This window comes from Cnephaeus nilssonii, assembly GCF_951640355.1.
Source record: "Cnephaeus nilssonii genome assembly, chromosome: X".
In the NCBI taxonomy this organism is placed as follows: Eukaryota; Metazoa; Chordata; class Mammalia; order Chiroptera; family Vespertilionidae; genus Cnephaeus; species Cnephaeus nilssonii.
The window spans coordinates 16,834,160-16,858,995 of NC_137071.1; the positions used below are offsets into that span (position 1 = coordinate 16,834,160).

Consider the following 24,836-nt stretch of genomic DNA (forward strand, 5'->3'; position numbering starts at 1 on the left):
TGGACAGTGCTGTTCTAGAAAGTGAATGGGATCTCAGTCTCAAAAAGTGTAAGAGAAAGGCATACAACCCAGAGCCTTGAGTGTAGTTTGATTGATATCTCTGTCATGCTTGGGCTAAAAGACTTATCAAAATCACCTGACTTCACTGAGTATGGTCTTAATGTTCAGACTGTGAATACCCACTCACAGTGATACAGGAGTTAGCTTGGACATGTGGAAACAGGTTATTAGTTTTTAGAAATTTACAAATGGAGGTATCCACTGTCATGATTTGATGTGATCTGTGAATCTTTACCTAGGTTTTTAAAAATATACCCATTTGAATATGATTCCACTTATACATCTAACTACAATCAACAAATTTATAAAGACATAAAGTAGAGTACATGTTATAGGGGCTGGGAGAGGGAGAATAGGGTGCTATTGTTTAATGAGTATAGAGTTTAAGCTTGGGATGATGAAAAATTATGAAAATGGATAGTGGGGATGGTTGCACAACATTGTGAAGGTACAAAATGCCACAAAATTGTGCACTTAACAATGGTTAAAACAGTACATTTTATGTAATGCATAGTTTACCACCAAAAAAGTCCATATAGAAATAGACTCATAGGTAGAGAATAGACTGATTGCTGTCGGAATGGAAAGGGGTTGCAGGACTGGGTGAAAAATGTGGAGGGGTCAAGCAAAAACAAACAAGCAAACAAACCCTTAGGAATAGACAACAAATTGATTTCCAGAGGGAAAGCAGGGTGGGAATAGGTAGAGAAGGGTAAAAAGGGGATAAATGGTGATGGAAGGAGACTTGATTCAGGGTGGTGAACACACAATACAAAATAGATATGGTTATTATAGAATTGTACACCCCTTACCTATATAATTTTCTTAACAATGTTATCCCAATAAATTCAATAAAAATAAATGGCCATTCCTAACAGTTTGGAGTACATTTTTTAAAATTATCAGATAAAAAACAATGTTAAAGCATCATTTCCCTACTTCATGTTGGCTTTCCAGTTTGTCAGGCACTGATTTTTTCCATAACACTTATTAAACTTGAGCCATTCTGTTGGCATTTTAGATTAACTGCATTTAGTTTTGTCATTAGTAACATTGACTAGGAATCAGCATTGCACCTATTTCAATAAAGAACCTCTGGTGTGGAAGGTTTAGTAGGACAAGTGAAACAAAACTCTACTGATCAACTTTCTCCATACTGTGGGTCTTATCAATTCAAAGATTATGAATTCTAGGATCATACATTCCTGGTGAGGATAGAAGATGACCCATCTAAAAGTACAACGTTTAAGTATTAAATATAACATAACAGGACCCATATTGTTCAAGAAAAATTCCAAGATATTTTATGGCAATTACATCTCTGAGCACCGTGAGTAAAGATGGCTATAACTTCAATGCTAAATTGGCTGTAACTCCATGCTAACTCTTTAAAATATAAAATTGAAATTTAGTATATAATGTCAACACTAAAACCTGTTACACCTTATGTGATATTGGGTGAGATATATTTCTTAATGTTTCAGTAAATTAATTCAATGCTTTAGTGTGGTAATATCTGTGTCTTCATATAGACATGTGATATATATATATATATATATATATATATATATATATATATATATATATCTTTTAGTTAGAGAATTATCCAACCTACTTTATATACAGCTGTTATATTCCTAATTTATTGGTTGGAGGGTTCCAGGAGACTATCAGAAGATGTTAAGAATTTGGGATTAATCTGCACACAGATGGTACTTGAATTTATAATAATGCTTGGGATTATCTAGGGACAGTGTATTGAAAAGAATGTGAAGTGTACACAGAACAAAATACTGTAAGGAAAACAGAAATGTTAAAGAAAAGATGATTCTCCAGAGTGATACAATTAGAACCAGAGAGATTATCTTTTGAGTGTGAAATACAATTAAAACCTAAAAACTAATTTTCCTACATCAGAGATGTTCATCTTGGACCCTACATTTCTAATTGATAGGAATCATAACACTTATAAGGTCTTATAAGGTCTTTCTCTCTCTTTTCTCCTTTTAAATTAGAACCATCTGTAATGACGTATTTTTTATTATTCAAATAATTTCCAGCCATTGATGCTAATCAAATTTAGTTTGAGAATGTTTTCGATGTGTGTTACTTTTTTTCTGGTTATGTCATTCAGAGTCCTAGAGCATAATGACACAATATTTCAATAATGCTCCTCTAATAGTAGTTAAGTCTTCCACTTCACTGCTGTTGGAGTCATGATTTTTAAAAATCTATTTTTATTGATTTCAGAGAGAAAGGGAGAGGGAGAAAGCAATAGAAGGAAGCATCATTGATCAGCTGCCTCCTGCACACCCCCCACTGGGGATCCATCCTGCAACCTTGGCATGTGCCCTGACCAGGAATCATACCGTGACCTCCTGGTTCATAGGTTGAGGCTCAACCCTGTAATATAAACATACCAAGTGTACCCTTAATTGGAATCTAAAATATGTTTTCATATGTGTTCCTGTACTTTGCCAACTAGTTCCTTAGTGGGTGGGTATGGAAGAGCAGGCTCCTCTTCCCTTGGTATAGAGCTATTCCTGGGAAGCAGCTACTTAGCCTGGAATTCTGTCTCACCAATGAATGCAAAGGAATGGAGGAAGGGATACTTCTGAGCAAAGTAGTGAATAAAAGTATATTCTTTTCCCCATCAGTTGCTGGATGCAGAGAATGCCAAGACCCCAGTGGAGAGAAGGAGCCCAGATCTCTAAATCACATCATGGGAGAAATCTATTCATTGACCAGAAAGATACTCATTTTATGCTTTTATAAGTGAGAAATAAGCAGGAATTAAGTTAAACCACTGAAATCATGGAGTTTAACTGTATGGCAGGTAGCCTTACCCTAAGTGGCATAGTTAGGCAAATTTTTGCTAATGCAGAGTCATCTGAATAATACAGTGTTCACAAAAGGTTTCAAACTCCAACCACTAAGCCACACACCTCCTCTGTCCCTGGGAAGGCCCCTCTTTCTTCTGTTTCTCCATTTGCTTTGTACACCTCCCAGATCTCTGCATGTTAGAAGTCTACCTGTCTTTCCAGGGCCAGCTCAACAACCCACACCCTCCTCTCTGCCTCCAGTGATTTCCTCTTAGACCAGGACAGTTCCTTCTTCCACGGAGGTCATTGCTTCTTGACAGTTTGCTTCCTATATGGTTACTTGGCTATTTGTAAAAAAACACACATTCAAACCTGTAAAGAATTTTTGTGAGTTTATTTGAGCCAAACTGTAGACAATTGGTGGGAAGCAGAGTCTCAACATATTGGAATAATGCTCCAGAGAATGGCGTGGTTTTTTTTGTTTGTTTTTTTTTTTTTGTTTTTTACCTTGTTTTATATATTACAATCAAAAGAGGAGATGTAAGTGGGTTACATGAACTCCAATGGTGATAGATTAGAGAGATGGGAGAAAGCAAAGCAGGTAAACCTCTAGGATTGGATAAACAGTAAAATGATAGACACATGCTTCTTTTACTTAGGTGGGTGCAGGATAGTTAACAGTCAACAATTAACACAATAATAATGAGGGGATTTGTGGTCTCTGCAAAGTGGTGCTGTGCTTTGAGGAGTCCGGAAAAAGGAACATTACTTTGACATTCCAACAATGTGTTATCATAGATGCAAAAAGACAATAGGCTTGGTTAAGATAAAGATTGAAGTTTGTCAGGGAAGATACCAGCCTAAGACATGACTACCCACCATAACTGTTTTTAGTTAACGTTTTAATTTCAGACCATCCTTTGTGGTTACTTTAGGTCTTCGAGTTTTCAAAACCACCATGCAGGCCTTTCCTGAGCTAGTCAGGTTAGCATGTGACTCCTTTTTGGTCCACATTGGTTATATTGCCACTGCTTCACAGTGGCCTCTAAGTTATTTGAGGTAATACTTTGTCTTCTTTCTTTTGGTTTCATCAGTAATTCTAAAATATTTAGCACATGGTAAGGGTTTTATTTAGCTAGGTTGTGGAGATTTATGAAGAAGTGCACTAATAAATATTAATAGTAGCTTTTGAGTGCCAGACACTGTTCTAAGCACCTTACACCCATTAACTCATGTAATCCTCACAGCCATCGATAATGCAAGTACAATTATCCCCCCCCTCCGTTATGGATGAGGAATTTGGATTTCTTGAGAGATAGGTAACTTGTTCGCTCTGTTAGTAAGGTGTACTGCTCAGGAAGCCCATGTCTTCCATCATCTAATCTGACCTATGTTCATGACTTTAAACTATTCTTTCAACCGAAAGAGAGATGGGATAAAAGTGCTTGAATAAGAGAGAGGGGACATGCATCAATTTTCTACCTTGCAAAAAAGTTGACTTCAACAATTCCATATGAGAGAAGTAGTGGGACACAGAAGAAAGAACCTAGAACACCAGAGAGCCCAAGTTTGGAAGTGGTAATAGCAGCAGCCGATGGAACTTGACAAAAGAGAAGATAATTAATAGAAAAGGTTCTGGATGCAGGGAATAAAAAAAAAAATGAGCCAGACAGACCAGAAGGGCCCATTGCTTTGTCTGTTTTGTGTTTGTGTGATAATGGGGAAATGGGTGGGGATCAAGGTCAGTCTCAACACTATCTTTGCAGGCCCAGGTTTCTGGGCTTCATTTGGATATGAATGAGATTATGGCAGGCCTTGTGGGATGAGAGTTAGGTGGAAATGCCTTTCAGTCCTGAGACTATCCCTGAGCTACACTGAAGGCATCTCCACTAGTACAGTTAGCCTTTCAGAGTAAAGGATATCCAGTGAATCCAACAGGCATTCAAATCACTTTCCCTTTACCAGTTACACCTGAATTTGATTTTACCTTTCAGAACTACTGTTGTTTTTCCTAATGATTATCTTGTGGTTCAATACACTCACTCTAATTAGCCACAAAGTGCATAGTACATGGCCGAAAATTTTATAGAAAATACTCTTAAATATCTGGCATGTAAAGAATTGAACAAAGTTTATCTAGAAAGGATAGTTTGTGTAGAAGTGCTGATTGCACCAACCAGTAGAGATTTTATTGGTAATGAAATCCTATATAATAAAAGGCTAATATGCAAATAGACCGAACGGTGGAATGACCAGTTGCTATGATGTGCACTGAACACCAGAGGGCAGACACTCAATGCAGGAGCTGCCCCCTGGTGGTCAGTGCATTCCCACAGGGGGAGCGCCACTCAGCCAGAAGCTGGGCTCACAGCTGGCGAGCGCAGTGGCAGTGGTGGGAGCCTCTCCCATCTCTGCAGCAGCGCTAAGGACCCTCTGAGGGGTCCTGGACTGCAAGAGGGCCCAGGCCAGGCTGAGGGACCCCTCTCACCCCCCCCCCGCAGTGTTCAAATGCCGTGCACCAGGCCTCTAGTGTAATAATAAAAGCAAGGAACCTTTATTGAGCCCATTTTATATCTCTGAACCAATGGTAGGTACTTTCACATCTTTAGCTCTCTTCATCTTCCAAAGAACCTATTTAGTAGAAAATATGGATTCTAATTCATGGATGAACAAATTAAAATTAACAGAATTTAATCACTTACCCAAGAACTTGTACTTTAATTCTTAGAACCAGACCTCCTAACTTTAAAAGTCTTCTAAACCATTTTACTCTGAATCAATTACTCACATTTTTTAAGACTAATCAATAACAGCTCCACTACCTAATGGCTATGCAATCTTGGTGAAATTATTTAACTACTCTTTGACTTAGTTTCATCATCTGAAAATTGAGGGCAATCATATGTTCATCATAGGTTAATTATAAGCATTAAATAGATTAATATGTATAAGTTATTTAAAAGGCATAAATAGCTGCCATTTTTATGTCAGCTATGATGATTTAGATGACAATGAGACTATGTTCCCTCCATCTTAAAAATTCAAAGTGAATAGCCAGACTCAATATCTCAATATGACTTTGTATACTCCAGGGACAGGATTAATTATATATGCTTCACTCCCCTATATTCTTCTAGCAGTTTAATTAAAATAAAATTACAGAGATTTGGAGCATTTGTTTATTCATAATTGAATTCACATTTAATTTTTTTAAAACATGAATTGGGAAATCTCTTTCACATCTACCTTTAAATTTCTCTGAGTTCCTAGAACAAATTTTTATCTAAGAGGACATGGTGGCAGCTTTGACAGCTGGGTTTTGGAAAACTTAAGATAAAACAGGATTTGAATAGCCTACATAATATTGAAGGAAAATAACACAGTTGGAGGAGTGACACTATATGACTTCAAACTATAAAACTACAGTAGTATTTGTGAAAGGATGGACAAATAGATCAATGGAACAGAATAGAGAGCCCAGAAATAGACCTAAATATAGTCAACTGATCTCTGACAAAGGAGCAAAGGCAATACAATGGAGTAAAGATAGTATTTTCAACAAATAGCACTATAACCACTGCATATCCACACGCAAAAAATCAATCTAGACACAGACATTATACCCTTCACAAAAAAAAACACTCAAAAATGTATGACAAACATAAATGTACAATGCAACACTACAAAACTCCTAGAATGTAATATGGCTGGGGTGTGTGTGTGTGTAAGAAACTTTCCTTTATCCTACTAGGTTCTTTCAGGTAGTCTAATAATTAAATCTAGAGAGACAGAATGACAAGAGGAAATAACCACATTTAATTATATACATATGTATGGGAACTCCACATACTGAGATAGTCAGAGACCCCACATACATGTAAGTTTCAGAGATGAAGGTAAAATTAGCTATATATGACATTCTGATTTAAGGATGAGGTAAGGTGCCTTGGGCCTTAGAAGGGTCATTGCAGGATAATAAGAGCAGTTGTTCATTAATTAGTAGTTTGCACTGCCCTACATATACGTCAAAAAAAGGTTATTTTGCCTGGCCGGCGTGGCTCAGTGTTTGAACTTGGACCTAGGAACCATGAGGTTATGGTTTGATTCCTGGTCGGGCACATGCTTGGGTTGCAGGCTCTATCCACTGAGTGGGGTGTGCAGAAGGCAGCTGATCTGATTCTCTCATCATTGAAGTTTCTATCTGTCTCCCTCTCCCGTCCTCTGAAACCAATAAAAATATATTTTAAAGAATAAAGTCTTTAATAAAAAAAACAACAGTAAAGAATTTTCATATCATTGTCCTGGTGTGAAGATTCAGGATCATTAAAATGTTAAGAAACATTTAGTCACATTTTCTTGACTTATTTGCTCCGCGTGGTGGGTGGGCTCCATGGAGCCTGAGTTATCTGGTCTGAAATATATGTGTTGATGTATATGAGCTGGATCAGCTGTTCAACAAAGAAGTAACAGGGGAAAGACTAAGGTATGAAAACAAGGCTCTTCCCATTACATTAAGTAGGGACCACTCACAGGCAAGGAATGAGGGCAGAAGCAACCAGCCAGGAATTCAAATCTAGATTGAAGTCAAAGTTATTTTAAAGCATTTAAAGGTTTGGATGTGTCTGGAGTCTGACAGTAGTGCTCCTTCACCTCAGCAATGGCTTTAAACAACCCTTGGAGTTTGTGACAACTTCATGCTCTGGTAAATGTGTGGTTTGTAGATAAATTGGGCCAAGTTTAAGGGTTTAAAGCAGGGATTGCATATGCCATTGTGAAAATTGTCCTGCAACTCGTTTAGACATTTTAAATATAAAATGTTAAATTAAGTTTATCTAGAAGTTCCACAGTTTTCTTTTTTAAAAATATTTATTTTTACTGACTTCAGAGAAGAAGGGAGAGAAAGAGAGATAGAAATGTCAATGATGAGAGAGAATCATTGATCAGATGCCTCCTGCACATCCCACACTGGGGATCGAGTCCACAACCTGGGCATGTGCCCTGACTAGGAATCAATCGAACCATGACCTCCTGGTTCATAGGTCCACATTCAACCACTGAACTGTACTTTTATAGGGATACATTTCAAGTTTCTCAAACTTTAATGTGCATAGGAATTACATGGAGATTTTGTTAAAATGCAGATTTTGAGTCAGGGCAATGCGGAAGCTGCCATTCCCAGAGCACAGTCTGTGTAGCAAGGTTTTAGTCTGTCTGCTTCCCTAGACCTGAAGACAGAAAGGATCCTCAGAGCCTGTCACACACAGTAGGCCCAGACTGAACAGCTCCTGGATGAAATTTAAAAGCAATAGAATTTTCACAGCACAACACGTTCATTTTAGAATATAAGCAGAGCTTATAAATAAATACTTGAGAAGAACCTTGTTAACTTCCTTCCCTCCTTCTGTAGCTGGGTGTTTCCATCTGTTCTTTCTGTCTCTTTGCTTCAAAGTTCACTGGTGTCTGGAACTTTTCCCTCCACCCCCTCCTTCAACATCTATTTCTTTCACATCCTAGAGCCATTTTCAATGGTAGCACTTCTGAAAATGAAAGGCAAAGGGAGCCCTAGTGGAGAAATGAAGAAAAATTAACCCCTCTGCTCTTCCTTACTCATCATTTGAGGTACTTTCTTCCTTCTCCAAATCTCACCTTCTTGGAGCCCACAGACTATTTATGGAAGAATCCCAAGCACTTCCCTGTACTCCACTTTAGTGTTGTAATGCTCAGAAAGCTATTGTCTAGATGTTCCTAAGAAATTGAAATGAATCTTACATCAATCATTTGCTTACACAAAGACTTGTCTTTTAACATCTAAGTAGAGATTTGCTGTGGTTTGAAGCTTATAAATATATATTTATATATTTTAAAATACATTTTTATTGGTTTCAGACAGAGGAAGGGTTAGGGAGAGAGAGGTAGAAACATCAATGATCCGAATCATTGATCGGCTGCCTCCTGCACACCTTTTACTGGGGATAGAGCCTGCAACCCCAACATGTACCCTGATGGGGAATCAAACCATGACCTCCTGATTCATAGGTTGATGTTCAACCATTGAGCCACACCAGCTGGACTAAATATATATTTTTAAATGCATATAGCTTAGGGCTTAGGGGAGAAAAGACATGTAGCCATTTTGTTCTAAATGTTTATAGTTACATAGAGTGTGACAATCTACACTAATAAAAAAGTAAGATGCAAATTGACCATACCTTCGTGATACCACCAGCCAATCAGGAGTGAGTATGCAAATTAACCCAACAACTATGATAGGTTAATTTGCATATGCAGGTGACCCACACCGCCCCCGGCTGCTCGGCTCCCCTGGGCAGCGTGGGAAGGTGGAAAGGCGGCTCTGGGCCTGAGCGAAAAGGTGGCTCCAGCCAGGGGAAGGAAGGCCCATTCTTGCACGAATCTTCATACATTGGGCCTCTAATAGAAAAATAAAAATAACGCAAACTTCCTATGGTCCCCTTACCCACCCCATACCCACAGCCCCTGTCTCAAATACTGCAAGTAAACAGAAATTTTGAGAACAAGTGCTGTGGAGCAGTCACTGAATTCAGGGTGGAAATTGATAAAGACATTTCATCAAATAATAGTCTCCTACTCAGTAGACAGGCCTTTTAGTAGTACGGCCACTGCTCTTTTTCTCCATTAGAGTTAAATGTGTTTCTGAGAAAACAAAACCATCGATAGAACATTGCTTCTAGGAGAAAATGTCTCCTCAGAATCCCCACACACCTGTGGTTTTAGGAAACCACAGGGTGACTTTTCTATTAGTAAATACAAATCATTGTTAGGCTTCAAATTTCTTTATTGTCCACAGGAACAAAATATAAGGAAGAGGGTTAATTAGTCTGTATTTCTATGCAAAATATAGAGCATTACACATATAGATCCCTCTATTTATAAAATGTATATTTTCATCCATAGGTGTGCAATTCGTGTGTGTGTGTGTGTGTGTTTTCATTTCTTGACAACATAGGTGTGAAAGAGACCAGAAGAGAAACTCTTGGTAAAGGTGTAGATTTGTTTATTTACTAGTTTTAGACATACATAAATTTTCTAGGAAAAAATACCATCCCCCAAACCCAAAGAGAATAGAACAGTTCCACTAGGTGTGATTTCTAGGAAATGAAAAGAAATATCTGCATTAACCATGATTTTAATTATACAGCAGAGTGCTGTTAATAACTTTTCTGGAAGCCACAAACACAGTAGTAATACTCAATTCTGATGCAATCTTATAATATAACCCAATGCAGTTTTTCTGCTGCCTTCAAGATCTTATTGGCCGCAGAGGCTAGTGCATAATTAACTGTCCTGAAGCCCCAAGATGCTGTTTTCAGCAAATTTTCATTGGCGTATTCAGATTTTACAGTACGGGAAGTCTGATTTGAATGTACTTCACCACAGTAATTCATACTGCAAAATATTTACATTGTCCTTTTTTCGATTGAAGACCATGTTAATAAAAAGCATATAAATATTGAAAATAAACAGCAATGGTGAGCTAAGAACTACATAGAGCCCCAAGATTCTTCAAGATATGCTAATGAATATTTTGTGCAATAGGTTTCCTTTTGTTGCAATACACATGTTGAAAAATGCTTCAGATTTCCTCAGGGTTCTCAATGGTGAACACACTGCCCAATAATTATCAGCACACATTTATTCAATTATTCACTTGCAATCAAGAAAAATATATCATTCCTTTTCTCTTGATAATTTGGCTCACACCATCTAAGTATATGTCTAGAGCATCAATAAAATTATAATTCACACATTTGCTGATTAAATGGGAGAAAATATCTTACTCGAATTCTCTGTGATTTTCTTCATTTTACCAACAATATTACTCTTTTGCTACTCCTTTTATCTTTTTTTATATTTTTACACTATTACAGATGTCCCCCATTTCCATCCCTTTCCCCACCTCCACCCAGCCCCTGACAGCCCTCCCCTGGCCTTCACCACTCTGTTGTCTATGTCCATGGGCTATGCTTATATGTTCTTTGACTAATCTCCTCATCTTCTTTTATCCATTGCCTCACTGAACTGTCAGTCTGTTCCATGCATCCATTCCTTTAGTTCTATTTTGTTTCTTGGGTGTTTTGTTGTTGTTGTTGTTGTTGTTGTTCATTAGATTCTACATATAAGTGAGATCATATACTATTTCTCTTTCTTTGACTGGCTTATTTCACTTAACATACTAATCTCCAGGTCCATCCATGCTGTCCCAAAAGGTAAGAGTTCCTTCCTTTTTACAGCCACAGCTTCTTAATCCACTCATCTACTGATGGGCAATTGGGATGTTTCCAAATCTTAGCTATTATAAATTGTGATGCTTATGAACATACGGTACATATATTCTTTCTGATTGGTGTTTTGGGATTCTTAGGATATATTCCCAGAAGTGAGATTGCTGGGTCAAAAGGCAGCTGCATATTTAGTTTTTTGGTTTTTTTTAGAAAACTCCATATTGTTTTCCATAATTGCTGTACCAGTCTGCATTCCCACCAGCAGTGTACTAGGGTTCCCTTTTCTCCACATCCTGGTCAGCACTTATTTGTTGATATATTGATGGTAGCCATTCTGGTAGGTGTGAGGTGATATCTCATTGTCATTTTAATTTGCATCTCTCTGATGATCAGTGATATTGAGCATTTTTTCATGTTTCTTACCCATCTGTATGCCCTCTTTAGAGGAGTGTCTACTCAGGTCCTTTGCCCATTTTTTAATTGAGTTGTCTTCCTGGTGTTGAGTTGTATAAATTCTTATATATCTTGGGAATTAACCCCTTATCAGATATATCATTGGCAAACATGTTCTCTTATACAGTGAGTTACCTTTTCATTTTGTTGATGGTTTCTTTTGTTGTGCAGAAGCTTTTTAGATTGATGTAGTTCTTTTAAGTAAAAAAGGTAGAAGAAGGTTTAGTAGATTAAAAAAAGAAAGGAAAAGTTAAGTTTTCCTAATAAAGAATATTTTACTGAATAATACACAATAAAGTATCATTAGTGAGAATTAGAAGTCCACTTAAATGTGCACATAATACTATGTTTAAAGGTTTAAAATATTTTACTTCAATTTTTATTTCACCAACATCCTCTGTCACTCTTTAAAAATTATGGAAATTTTTTACAACCCAGGGTTTTTTAACATATCAAATGAGAGCTTACCTGCTTATTCTTTTTATTTTATTTTAAATATATTTTTATTGATTTCAGAGAGGAAAGGAGAGGGAGAGAGAGATAGAAACATCAATGATGAGAGAGAATCATTGATCGGCTGCCTCCTGCACACCCCCTTCTGGGGATCGAACCCACAACCCGGGCATGTGCCCTTGACTGGGATCAAACCTGGGACCCTTCAGTCTGCAGGTCAAAGCTCTATCCACTGAGCCAAACCAGCTAGGGCTGCACTTTCTTTTTAGTCACTCTGGGGTATTACATTAATTGTTAGCCATAGCATAACAATAAAAAATAATTTTAGTAAACCACATTATAATTTATGGGCCCCATAAATGAAAGCAGTTTATGGAGTGCTTATTGACTAAGACAGCCTTAATATTCCCTCAAGTTGACTAACCTTTAGACAGATAGCTTCATAATTACAAGCCTCTGACATCCCTGTTCTTAGAGCATTCACTTTTGAAAACTTGAACTTCTAAATTCTTTCCTGTCCTTTTAAGATATAAATTATTTCCTAGGCTCTTGCCCACTTTATCTCCCAGGGGTTTAAAGCTCAAAGACCTTGGAGCTTTTCCTTTGAAATGTAATCATGGAGAGAGCTGGCGGCCTTTTTTTCCAGACTATGTGGGAAACTAGGAACCTAAGTTTTATGGATACGTGACAAATTAGCAAACAGACATAGCCTAATCACATTGACCAACCCTCTACCCGTTAGTAATGTACTGCTTAAAACCTCTCTTAGCTTTTGTTTTGGTGGAGTTGGTCTGTATGTCTCCCCTGTTGCTGCAGTCTTTCATAAAATACGTCCTTGTCTGTTTAATTCTATTTGTTGCACTTTTTCTATGATATTATTTAGACCTTAAATTTACTGTACAGTAAAGGCATCTAGATCAATGTAAATAGATTTTTAAAAGAGTATTAATGGCACTAGCCAGTTTGATTCAGTGGATATATTGTCAGCCCACAGACTGAAGGGTCCTGGGTTCAATTCCGGTCAAGGGTACATACCTCAGTTGCAGGCTCTGGCCCTGGTCAGGGCTAGTGTGGGAGGCAACTAATCAACGTGTCTCTCTCACATTGATGTTTCTCTCTCTGTGTCTCTCCCTCTCCCTTCTACTCTCTCTAAAAAAGCAATGGAAAAATATCCTCATGTGAGGATTAACAACAAAATTTACATGGTGTTAATGAATATTCTAAGATTTAGTAATGCCTTATCTACCTGCAATCGCTATGTCTTACCTTTTAAGACATACCACATTTTTTGCCTACTTTTATCATTCACTATGGAAATAGTTCTAAAATGTTATTACAGAAATAAGGCTTCTATTGTTGCTCAAAATGGAGAAAGCTGTATTTCAAAATGAAAATAGTTTGTTTTTATGTGTGCATAATTAAATAGAAATGCACCTATAGAAAATTCAAACACTGAATCCCATAGGTTGATGTAGTGTTTTTCAAAGTCATTATTGCCCCTCTAAAGAGGCTTTTAAAAATATTTTTTCCTACTCACCCATCCATGAGATTTTAACATCATGGATATATGGTATATCTGTTTGTGTACTGTGGCCTTTAGGACTGTTCTAGACCATTATAATGTATGAGACTTATTTGCCCCTCAAGAATCTATTTTTGCACCCATCAGGGGGTGATATTGCCCATTGAAAGTGCACAGATTAAAGCACAAAGTAAAAATAACCTAAAATCTCACACCTCAGAGGTGACTCCTATTTGCATTTAAACAATTATCTTTTATTTTCTCCTATCTTGTTAGCAATATTTTCTTTTATCTGCTATTATGCATTAATGAATTAGTATAGAAATACTAGAGGCCCGATGCATGAAATTCATGCAAGGGGCTCGGCCCTTGCAGCCCTGGCTTCGTCCGGAAGGACACCCGGTCTAATTAGCATATTATGCCTTTATTATTATAGATTTCCATATTAATATACACATCATCCTTTTAAGTATATAGCATAATTTAATCAATTTTCTGCAACATACATTATTTCTTCTTATATTTTAAATAATGCTGACGAATATCATGCAATATCATATTTGTGCATTTGATGTAATATTTTTAAAAATAATTTCTCATACTTCAATTTCTGGGTTAAAAAGTCATATTCATTTAATTTATTTTTTTAAATTTCAAAACAGCCTTCCAAAAAGGCATCACAAATTTATATTACTTTGTATTCTGCATTAGAAAACCTATTTAAAACACTGGATATTATCATTTAAAAAAAGTCTTTTCCAAACTTATATAAACAAAGTGAATCCTCAATATCGGTTTTTTATTATTTAGTAAATAATTGAGTTTAGTTTATAAGAATACTATTGACTATATTTTCTTTTTTAAAAATATTTTTATTGAATTCTGAGAGGAAGGGAGAGGGAGAGAGAGATAGAAACATCCATGATGACAGAAAATCATGGATTGGCTGCCTCCTACATGCCCCACACTGGGAATCCAATTCGCAACCCAGGCATGTGCCCTGACCTGTAATCGAACTGTGACCTCCTGGTTCATAGGTCGATGCTCAACCACTGAGCCATGCTGGCCAGGCTTGACTATATTTTCAAAATGATTTTCCTGATCTTGTAGCTTTTAGCCATTCTTTTTGCTTTCACGTTCCTTTTTAAACACATTAGCCAGATTATAATAATAATGTACAATACCCTACTGTATTTTACAGTTCTGTTTCTGGGAACTCTATAGGTTTCTGTGCCTTTTAATTTTACAAATTATTTTGCTTCCTTATAAATTTACTCTATGTGAAATGAAGGTTATGATAACTATAGATTCATTGATGTGTCTCAGATTATTATTCATATGTTATGATTTTAAAAATAGATTTCATAATAATTTTATGTAGAGTTATTTAGAAAAAATAGCACTTAAAATAATTGCAGATACTTAATGATCATAGGTAAGATAATGCTTTTTTACAAATTTATGTTTTAGTGATTTTTAGAGAGAGAGATGAAAGGAGAGGGAGAGAGAGAAACATTGATCACCTGCCTCCTGCATGCCTCCTACTGGGGATTGAGCCTGCAACCCAGGCATATGCCCTGAATGGGAGTCAAACCGGCAATTTGCAGTGCACACAATGATGTCCAACCAGCTGAGCCACACTGGCAGGGCAGAAAATGCTCTTTTATGTATAAGGAAAACTCTAATATTCTAATATATATTTTTCATACTGAAATTTATGAACTTCTCAATTTCCTTTACTCCTTAATAACTTTTTTTCTATTTTTACTTTGAACTGACACATTTGATTTTTTTCATCTTTATTTCCCCTTAAAAAATATCATTAGGCTAAGAAAAATGTAGCATTTTTCTATGAAGAGGTACTTTTTAAAAACAGATTTTACCTGAAACAATAATCCAAAAAATATATATAGACCCCTAAGTTCATAGCAGTGTTATGTACAATAGCTAAGATCTGGAAACAGCACAAGTGCCTAACAGTAGAGGAGTGGATAAAAAAGCTGTGGTACATTTACACAATGGAATACTACGTGGCTGTTAAATAGAAAGAAATCTCACATTCTGTGACAGTATGGATGGATCTGGAGAATATCATGCTAAGCGAAATAAGCCAGTCAGAGAAGGATCAACATCACATGATCTCACTTATATGTGGAATCTAATGAACAAAATCAACTGATAAACAAAATAGAACCATATGAATGGATACATGGAATAGACTGGCTGGTACCCTAGGGGTGGGGATGGGGGTGACTGGATAAAGAAGGTGAAGGGATTAGCTAAAGTACATATATGAATAGCCCATGGACAAGAACAATATTGTGGGAAGGCCAAATGAGGGGGAAGTGGGAGTGGGTGGTGGTGGGCAAATGGGGGTGGGACACCCGCAATAATGTCAACATTAAAATTTATAATGAAAAATAAATAAAAGGAATGGAAAGCATCCAATCCTCTTCTATTTTTTGGAAGAGTTTGTGTAGAATCCGTGCTAATGTTTCTTTAAATGTTTGGTAGAATTCTCTAGTGAAATTATCTGGACATGAAGATTTATTTTTGAGAGTATTTACTAGTAATTATAAATTTAGTTTCCTTAATAGTAATAGGGCTGTTCAGATTATTATTTTCTTACTGGGTGATTTGTGGCACTTTGTTATTTGAATAATTGGTCCATTTTATCTAGGTTGCCAAATTAATATATGTAGAATTGTTCGTAGTATTCCATTATTGCTCTTTGAATATTCTCAGGGTTGGTAATGATAGTGATTATTTTATTCTTTATATTAAAATTTTGTGTTTTTTTTCTTTTATATGTCAGTTTTCTTAGAGGTTTGACAATTTTATTGAGGTTTTCACCAAACAAGTTCATTGTTTTGTTGATTTTTCTCTATTGCTTTTATGTTTCAATTTTATTGATTTCTGCCCTTGTCTTTATTGTTTCCATTATTCAAATTGATTTGGTTCAGTTTGATCTTCTTTTTCTAGATTCTTGTGGTGGGAGATTAGATTATTGATTTGAGATTTATCTTATTTTCTAACATATGCATTTAGTGTTTTCAGATTTCCTCTTTGCTCTGGTTTGGCTGCATCCCAAATGTTGGCATGTTGTGTTTTCATTTTTATTTAGGTCAATGGATATTTTTGATATTCTTTATGACTTTTTATTTGACCCATGGATTTTTCAGTAGTGTGTTGTATGGTTTCCAAATGTTAGGAGATATTTCTGTTATCTGTCCATTAGTAATTGCTAGGTTAAGTCCACTTTGGTCAGGGAACACATTTTGTATGATTTTAATTATTTTAAATTTGTTGAGGTTTACTTTATGGTTTAATATATGGTCGATCTTGGTATATGTTCCCATGAAACTTTAAGTTCCCTGGAACTTAAAAAGAATGAGTTTTTTTTATGTCTTTCGGTTCATTATTATATATTTGATGGTTAGATACTGTTGATTGATAGTGGTCTGCCAAGTCAGTAGATTTATATTTCTAGGTCCTACCGAATCTAACCCTGTATACAGTCAGTGCTTATTGGATTACATAGGCCTGTAAACATTGTTGGATTACATAGGCCTGCTGTATCAGTACCATCATTCCTGTCATCTGCTAAAATTTCCAGGAGAAAGGTAAACAACTAACATGGGATTTGACTAGGCAGACTACAGTGATGGTGCTGCATAACAAACAACTCAAAAGATCAAAGTTTGCAATACTAATCATTTATTTAATGGTCAAAGGTCTACATGTTTGGCTGTGTTTTAGTGGATCTTCTCTTCTCTTGCCTGAGCTCTACTTAGCTATGCTGGATTCCAGGTTTGGTGTTAGATTCAAGTCTTTTCCATATGTGTTAATTTTGTGATCTATGCTGAAGGAGAAATAGCTACCTAGAATATATCCTTCCCATGACAAATGGTGGAAGCTCCAGGAGAGTTGGCAGAAACATGGAATACCACTTAAAGACTCAGCTTGTAATAAGCACAGTGTAACTTCCATTCATGTTCCTTTGTCCAAAGGAAGTCATTGAAATGTCTAAAGCAAATGTGTTAAAGGTAAATACTCTGCAAACTCCAGTAGGAAGCACCTCCAAATGACATGTGAAAGGCATGGATGAAAAATTATGTTACAATGATGGAGTGAGTCATTAGAAGCAATGAGCCAATTTACATCTGACTTACTTTCTGAAGCTATTCTAATTTCTACTCTACACAGGAGTCAGGAAAATGAAAATTAACCCTCCTCTTGAAAAGGTGTGGAATCCTTATATGATTTACAAATAATAAGGAGATGTTCTCATTGGCATAAAATTGAGTCTCAGATATTGTGTTTTGGATAATTTGAAGAAATAGCTTTTGTAACCTAATGAGGAAGTTACTTCATACTTCATACTACATCAAAAGCAATGTATTTTAAAATCTGACCTATATTTTCTGATATTTTTGGTTTTAAAATATAGGTATACAGTTGTTTGGGAGGAGTTTTGGGGGGAATCTTTTGTAAACTTGCACAACTAAGCTAAATTCAAAGAGTTCAATTGCATCAATATGGTGTGTGTGTGTGTGTGTGTGTGTGTGTGTGTGTGTGTGTGTGTGTGAAAGAGAGAAAGAGAGAGAGAGAGAGAGAGAGAGAGAGAGAGAGAGAGAGAGAGAGATGAGGTATTTGCACTTGCCAATTATTTTGTAAATCTTCAACAATTTTATGAATCAGAAATATATAGACTACTTGGTATCTCTCGGATAGTGATCACAGAATCTTATAGAATGATAAATATTCAGGACTTTTAAGGTCACAGTTTGAATTTTATTTGAAATGACACCATAGTCATTAAAAATACAACAAAGAGAACCCTGGGACAGACTTCTTAATTTAAATCCAGAACAGGCATGTAGCAACTGATAATTCATGTACTCACAGAGTGACAGGGAAATTTTCTTATCTGCAGAGAATAAAGGAAATGGTTGTTCAGAGTCTATTCGGGATACTAACTGGTTGCGGTTGAGATGGTGGTTTTAATGATATTGACACTTGTTTCCCGACATTTGATCCAGGACCCCCAACACAATAACACAGACTGTTGAGCACAAAAGGAACCAGTGATAACTTGCAATCCTTGTCAGAGTGATTTGATTTAAACCAGGAAGACAGGAGCCACCTCATTATCAGTTTTCTTAGGTCAAGATCATGCAAAATTAAGAGCCATATTTTTAAAAAATTGTGTTTACAGGCATTCATGTGAATGACATTTGAAACACAATTATCAGAACAAAATAAAAGCAAGCTGAATTAGAATCCAATTAGAGCCTTTCCAATATTTATCAAGTAAAAAAGAACAAATTTTACTAAAAAATAAATGAAGAAATTTTAGAATGTGTTTATTGCTGTTTGAATTTAGTCAGTTGCAGGAAAGGAATATAGTTGAAATACTGGCAGTCAATAAATTAATAGTTATTATTTTGTTCTTGGAATTTTCCTTTTCATAATGACTTCTAATTCCTTGTAATATAGCAATAAACAAATGTAAGAAGGTCAGCATTGGATGTGTGTGTGTCTGTAGCATCTCTAAATAACCATAATGGAATTATCAAAATCAGGAAATTAACATTGATTCAATGCCATTAACTAATCTACTGATTAGTCCTGCTTCATTAAATGTAAAGTTCAACTAAGTATATTGACTATATTTACTTAAAGTTTTGTTTATACTTAATTTTAAACCATGTTGTACTTAGAAATAGTGATTGATCTTAAAATTAATAAGTAAAATTATAAGACACTATAATATTTTTTCATTCTGCTCCCATTTTCAAAATGTTTGTGCAAGTTACCTCTTGCTTATATAATTGTTTTCATTTTAATTGAATTTATTGGGATGATACTGGTTAACAAAATTATGCAGGTTTCAGGTGCACAATTCTGTACCACATTGTCAGAGCCAGCGGGAGCCCTGACACGAGCTCTGCTGCTCTGACTGGCTTTGAGTCCATGTATTCTTCTAAATTCTCCCATTCGACTACACCAGGACAGGTCCTTCTTGAACCCTGCCCACTGTACTAACTGTTGGGAACTTAGTCCAAGTTCCCCCATTACCTAGTGTCAGAGGCGCAGGTCAATTCTTGGCAGTGGGGCAGACAGAGAAGCCATGAGAGATTGTGGGTGTATAAGAATGAGTCTTTATTGCAGAAGCCACATAGCCGTCAGACAAGAACAGTCATAGCAAAGTCCATATAGGCAGGCAGCTGGGCACCAGCTGGTTAATGCATATCTTTTACATAAAGCAGCATCAGTCTCTGTACCCACAGTTATTATCTGAACATCCGCACACTGCCTCTTAGACTCACCACCTCGCATCGTAGCTGTACCTGAGTTCTCCGGCTCAGCAGCTTCTCCTGTCTCCCCTACCCAGCACACTGGCTGGTTAACATGATAGCTATATCTGAACTCTCTGTGAGCCCTTACCCTTACATTGTAGCTGTGTCAGCTCTCAGCTCCATCTGAGCTCTCCTCTCTCCTGTACATATAGGAGCTACATTTTCTGTGTCTATTGCCTTTGCTTCTCTGAGTTCTCTAGCCTCTGCTCTGCCCAGCTGCTCCCTTTGGAAAACTTCTTCACACACTAACTCTGCCCAGCTGCTGTTCTCTCTCTCGCTCTCTGACTCTCTGGTCAGTAACCTGTATAATACTCCAGAGACAAAGAAGGCTGGTTGCCAACAATAACATCAATCATTTGGGTGACAGAAGGGCACAGTGTACCGTTTGTCCTTGCACCCGCTTGGTATCTTGGCCTGATTATGATTCTCAGGCTCAGAGTCCTTGAACATCCTGATTAGGCCCATGCTCAGAGCGGCCTTTGGCCATTCTGGTGTATTGATAACAAGGCCTCTGTGCTCCCATTGGCCTTGACTATCTGGGGACCTGGCGTAGTTCCCACACATATCATCTGTACACTGTACTGTGTGTTCATCACTCCAAGTCAAGTCTCAGTCTATCACCATTTATCCCCCCATACCCTCCTCCATTTCCCCCACCCCTCTTCCCCAGGCAGTCACCACACTTTAGTTCGCATCCAGGAGTTTATCTTTTTTTTTACATTAATATTTATTCTAGTTGACTATTTGGATTGCAAAGAGCAACCTTCACCCTTATATGATCGAACATTCATGGGTCTTTGTTTTTTTGCAGCCCAAAGACTTAAAACCCTTAGAATAATCTATTTCAAAATGTGGGAACGGGAACCAAAGTGTAAAGTATCTCATTCAACGTGAAATGGGGCATAGAAATTTGTTAGTAACTGAAGCTCTCTATTTCTATCTCTCAGTCTTAGTGGTCACAAGTTGTCTTATTCAACACTCAAAGGAATTTTTTTCATCTCTCTACATATTTGTTCTGTTCTGTTCTCTTGTTCAAACCTTTTTCTCCTTACAAATAGGCACACAATGGCCACCGTAGTCAAAATAGAAAACCTTTCAGCATTATTATTAACCATTGTCTGGAAACCTTCCTTTGTGACTCTTTGTTCAAATGCAAAAGGGAATTTGCTGAATCCATCTTGTGTTTTTTTGTGTTTTGTTTTTTTTTTTTGGGGGGGGGGAGGCAGGAAACAAGTTGCATCACTGGCTTATGTCAGGACCTTAACCCTTACTAAACCAGACAAACTGTATCATTTATTCTTTGCTACATAACAACGAATCCGCCAAATACAATAACCATTCATTTTCTCACAGCTCTGTGTGGTCGTCAATTTGGGCTGGGCTCAGCTAGGATGTTTTATCTCTGCTTTGCATGAGGTCAGCTGTGCTTTTCTGCTATTTTGGGACTTCAGCTGGAGTGACTTGAGCCTCTCTCCGTATGTGCTTCCTTCTCTTCAAGTGGGCTAGCCCAGGCTAATTCATATGTTGACAGAAGAGGTCCCAGAATCAGCAAGAGAGTACAAGCCCCAATATAAAAGTACTTTTCATGTCTGTCCTTGTGTCAGACACTTTTCCTGATGTCTCATTGACCAAAGAAGTTACATGGCCAATACCAGCTTCAAGGAATGCAGAAGTACATTTTAACAGTTATAATGATCTCAACAAGAAAGTCATGAAATAGTTTGAGGGAAGTATACAAGTGAAAAGTGCACAACCACCCTGGTCGCGTAGCTCAGTTTTGTTAGAGCATCATCCAGATATGCCAAGGTTGCAAGTTTGATCTCTGTTCAGAGCACATACAATAATCAACCAATGAATATACACATAAGTAGAACAAGAAATCTCTCTCTCTCTCTCTCTCTCTCTCTCTCTCTCTCTCTCTCTCTCCAGTAAAAATGTGCACAACCTATTTACAGTCAATCCCTTGATAATCTGATTAATGCTAGAGAACAATGACTGAAAATCATTTTCCCTGAGGGCTGTTATGTACTGCAGGCAAATTAAAGTTGTAGTGCACTTCCTGGTGTGAAAGAACCCACATAGGGGGAAAAAATATGAACACACCATTATACTTAACACCCATTAGAGTCGGTACTAGAATAAAGGGGATTTATTTTACTTTTACTTTCTTCATAGTTGCCCTTGTGGGTAGAAGTTAACATACATGTATTAGTTTGCTTGAGTATGGCACTGATGCTGCCTGCATGGAGGTTTTTTGTTTTTTTTTTAGTGGCTAAACAGAAATAGTTAATTCCCAATAGCTAATGTTTTGCTGTGTAAAAATAGACAATCCATTTATACCTAGTCATGTGAATCTCTGTTTTCTGGAATATTCCTAATATATAAGTATTAGAATTGAATACATCCATAAAACAGAGTTCACTATGAGGTCAAGAGGATGTCATACTTCCTTCTGTGCACTGAAAGGTATACCTTGAACCTGAAAGGCATTAATAGACTTTCTAAAAGTGAACACTCCAGACTCCACTCTGCTTGGATTCACTCAAAGGGGAAATATGGGATTCCACTAGTGAGCAGAAAATGTATCGCTGACTTTCTGGAGCTGCATTAAGTTTTATTAACCAGTAGGACACCATTATCTCTTTTGGAACCCCGCTGGCCTAGCCATTAGCTCCCTTTTCATCAATAGGGTCAGGCCTTTGCTGCTTCTGAGTTAGGACTTTCATACATTATACATGAATGCTGCATTTGTTTTTAAAAATAGAATTTTGTCTAGAAATGTGTTGGTACCCCTTAGAGATAGCTGTTATCACAGAAAATGTACAATGAAGTAAGACTATAATTGACCTCTATCTGACCAATTATATGGCTGTATTTAGATCCTAGTCTCTACAAAAGTATTGCAATGGTTTCAAGTGTTTACAATATATATTTAAGTTTATTTGAGTTTGGTACTGTAGTTATTCTCTGTCTTAATTTGAACATATGGGCTCTGAAAAACGTATGTTCTAAAAGTTTAGGTTTATGATTTTAAAAGGACAATGATGCTTTGATTTATAAAGGGAAAGTGATCCTTTACCATGATATAATTCCTATAATAAAGTTGCTGCTTCCAAGTATCATTTATTAATTCCAAAATCAATTTGAACAACACTTATAACTTTCAATAATTCCAGCACACTAACACTAGATAAAATTGTTTCAACTGTATGAAGATTAAACTAGAAATAACTATCACTTGAGTAGTGCTGTCTTAAATTTGAGACAGTACCATAAAAAATAGTACAGTTGTCTGAAATTTATAGTATAGTACCAAATGATTTGCAAGATGTTTTGCATTGTATATATTTTTAATTAGAAAACTCACTTTGAAATTTCTGACAATGTGATTTTTGCTCCAATGGCATGGCTCAGTGGTTGAGCATCAACCTGTAAACCAGGAGGGTGGGGTTCAATTCCTGGTGAGGGCACATGCCCAGGTTGCAGGCTCGATCTGTAGGGTGGGGCATGCAGGAGGCAGCCGATCAATGATTCTCTCTCATTATGGATGTTTCTATGTCTTTCTCCCTCTCCCTTCTTCTCTGAAATTAATAAAAATATATAAAAATATGATCTTGAAGAATTATGAAATGTTAACAGCCTCCCTGGTGAGAGTGAACTTAATTTTATTACATCTTCAATTTAAAAAAATAAAGAAAACCTCTGATGGGCAACTTTTTACAATTTATTTTTAATAAATCATGTTATATATTCTGACACTTAAATTAGGGTGTAGCAGGCAATGCTTAGATTTTTCTGCTTAAAAAGTAATAAAACTATGAGGGGAAAAGAGACTAATATGTGTTGTATTAATTGTCTACAAGTAAGAACCAGTTTTAGTTCTGATATTTCTTAAGACTTGATTAAATCATATTCAGCCATCATAGTCTGGTGACTAAGAGACAGCACATATTCTGATTTCAGGTAGTTGTTTTCTTTCTGGAAGATAATACTAAGAAAAACTGCTTCTTTAAAGTTAACAATGCACCAGACAATTCATAGCTGTAAATATATTAATCATCATTAGCAACATACAAGTGGTTGTGCACATAGTATGCTCCAGGAGAAACCAGTTATACCTTCATGGTATAGACATTTTAACAAGAAAAAATACTAAGTCTCTTTTGGAATGGTCTCTGAACATTTAAACCACTGGTATCTTGGAGCCAACTTGTAACAACTCACAAAAGCCCGACAAATGCTACAAATCACTCTCCTCCTCTGACCTTGAATTGTTGTTAAACGCTCACCAGCACACCGCTGAATTTTAAACTGCACAGTTTTAAAACAATTACATTCTACATCATCTAATTTGAAATGGGTTTCATCATTTTATTGTTCTTACTGTAGACTCTCAGTTTAAGTTAGCAAAATCAACTAAGCATTTAAAAAGCCATTTATCTTGAAAAGCATAATCCATCTGTACTTGTACATATTTTCTGTTGTGTCAAACTGCACTGCCTGGTTAGAGTCCTCATTTCGATATATGCGATTTGATTATTGGGGGCATGTGGAAACCCTCACTTCTCTAAAATGTGACCCTTCATCTTGCTTATGAACACAGAATTTCCAGTTGATTAGTTTTCATTGTAAAGCTGCCTTGCACAATTTCATATTGAGACAATTATATGAACCTCATGTAAAAAAAAAAAGAAGAATGTTTCATTAATTACTTTCTAAAAGGAAGCAAAATAATTTATTTTCTCAAAACAGGCACAATTTTCAGTGGTTTTCCATGAAGTTTACAGTGTATATTCGCATTATAATTGCCCTAGAAGTAATTTTCACAATAAGATATACTTGTTATTATCCAGCTGGAATAATTTGGTATCTGAAGCATTGATATTAAAGAGTAAACAATAGT

At 36.5% G+C, this 24,836-nt stretch overlaps 1 protein-coding gene across 1 annotated transcript in view; it reads left to right on the forward strand.

Moving 5' to 3' along the window:
* Positions 1-24,836, forward strand: part of IL1RAPL1 (interleukin 1 receptor accessory protein like 1) — a gene marked incomplete at its 3' end in the record, with an annotated part of 1,207,355 nt that overhangs the window by 614,562 nt on the left and 567,957 nt on the right. The gene's annotated exons all lie outside the window — the stretch shown is intronic.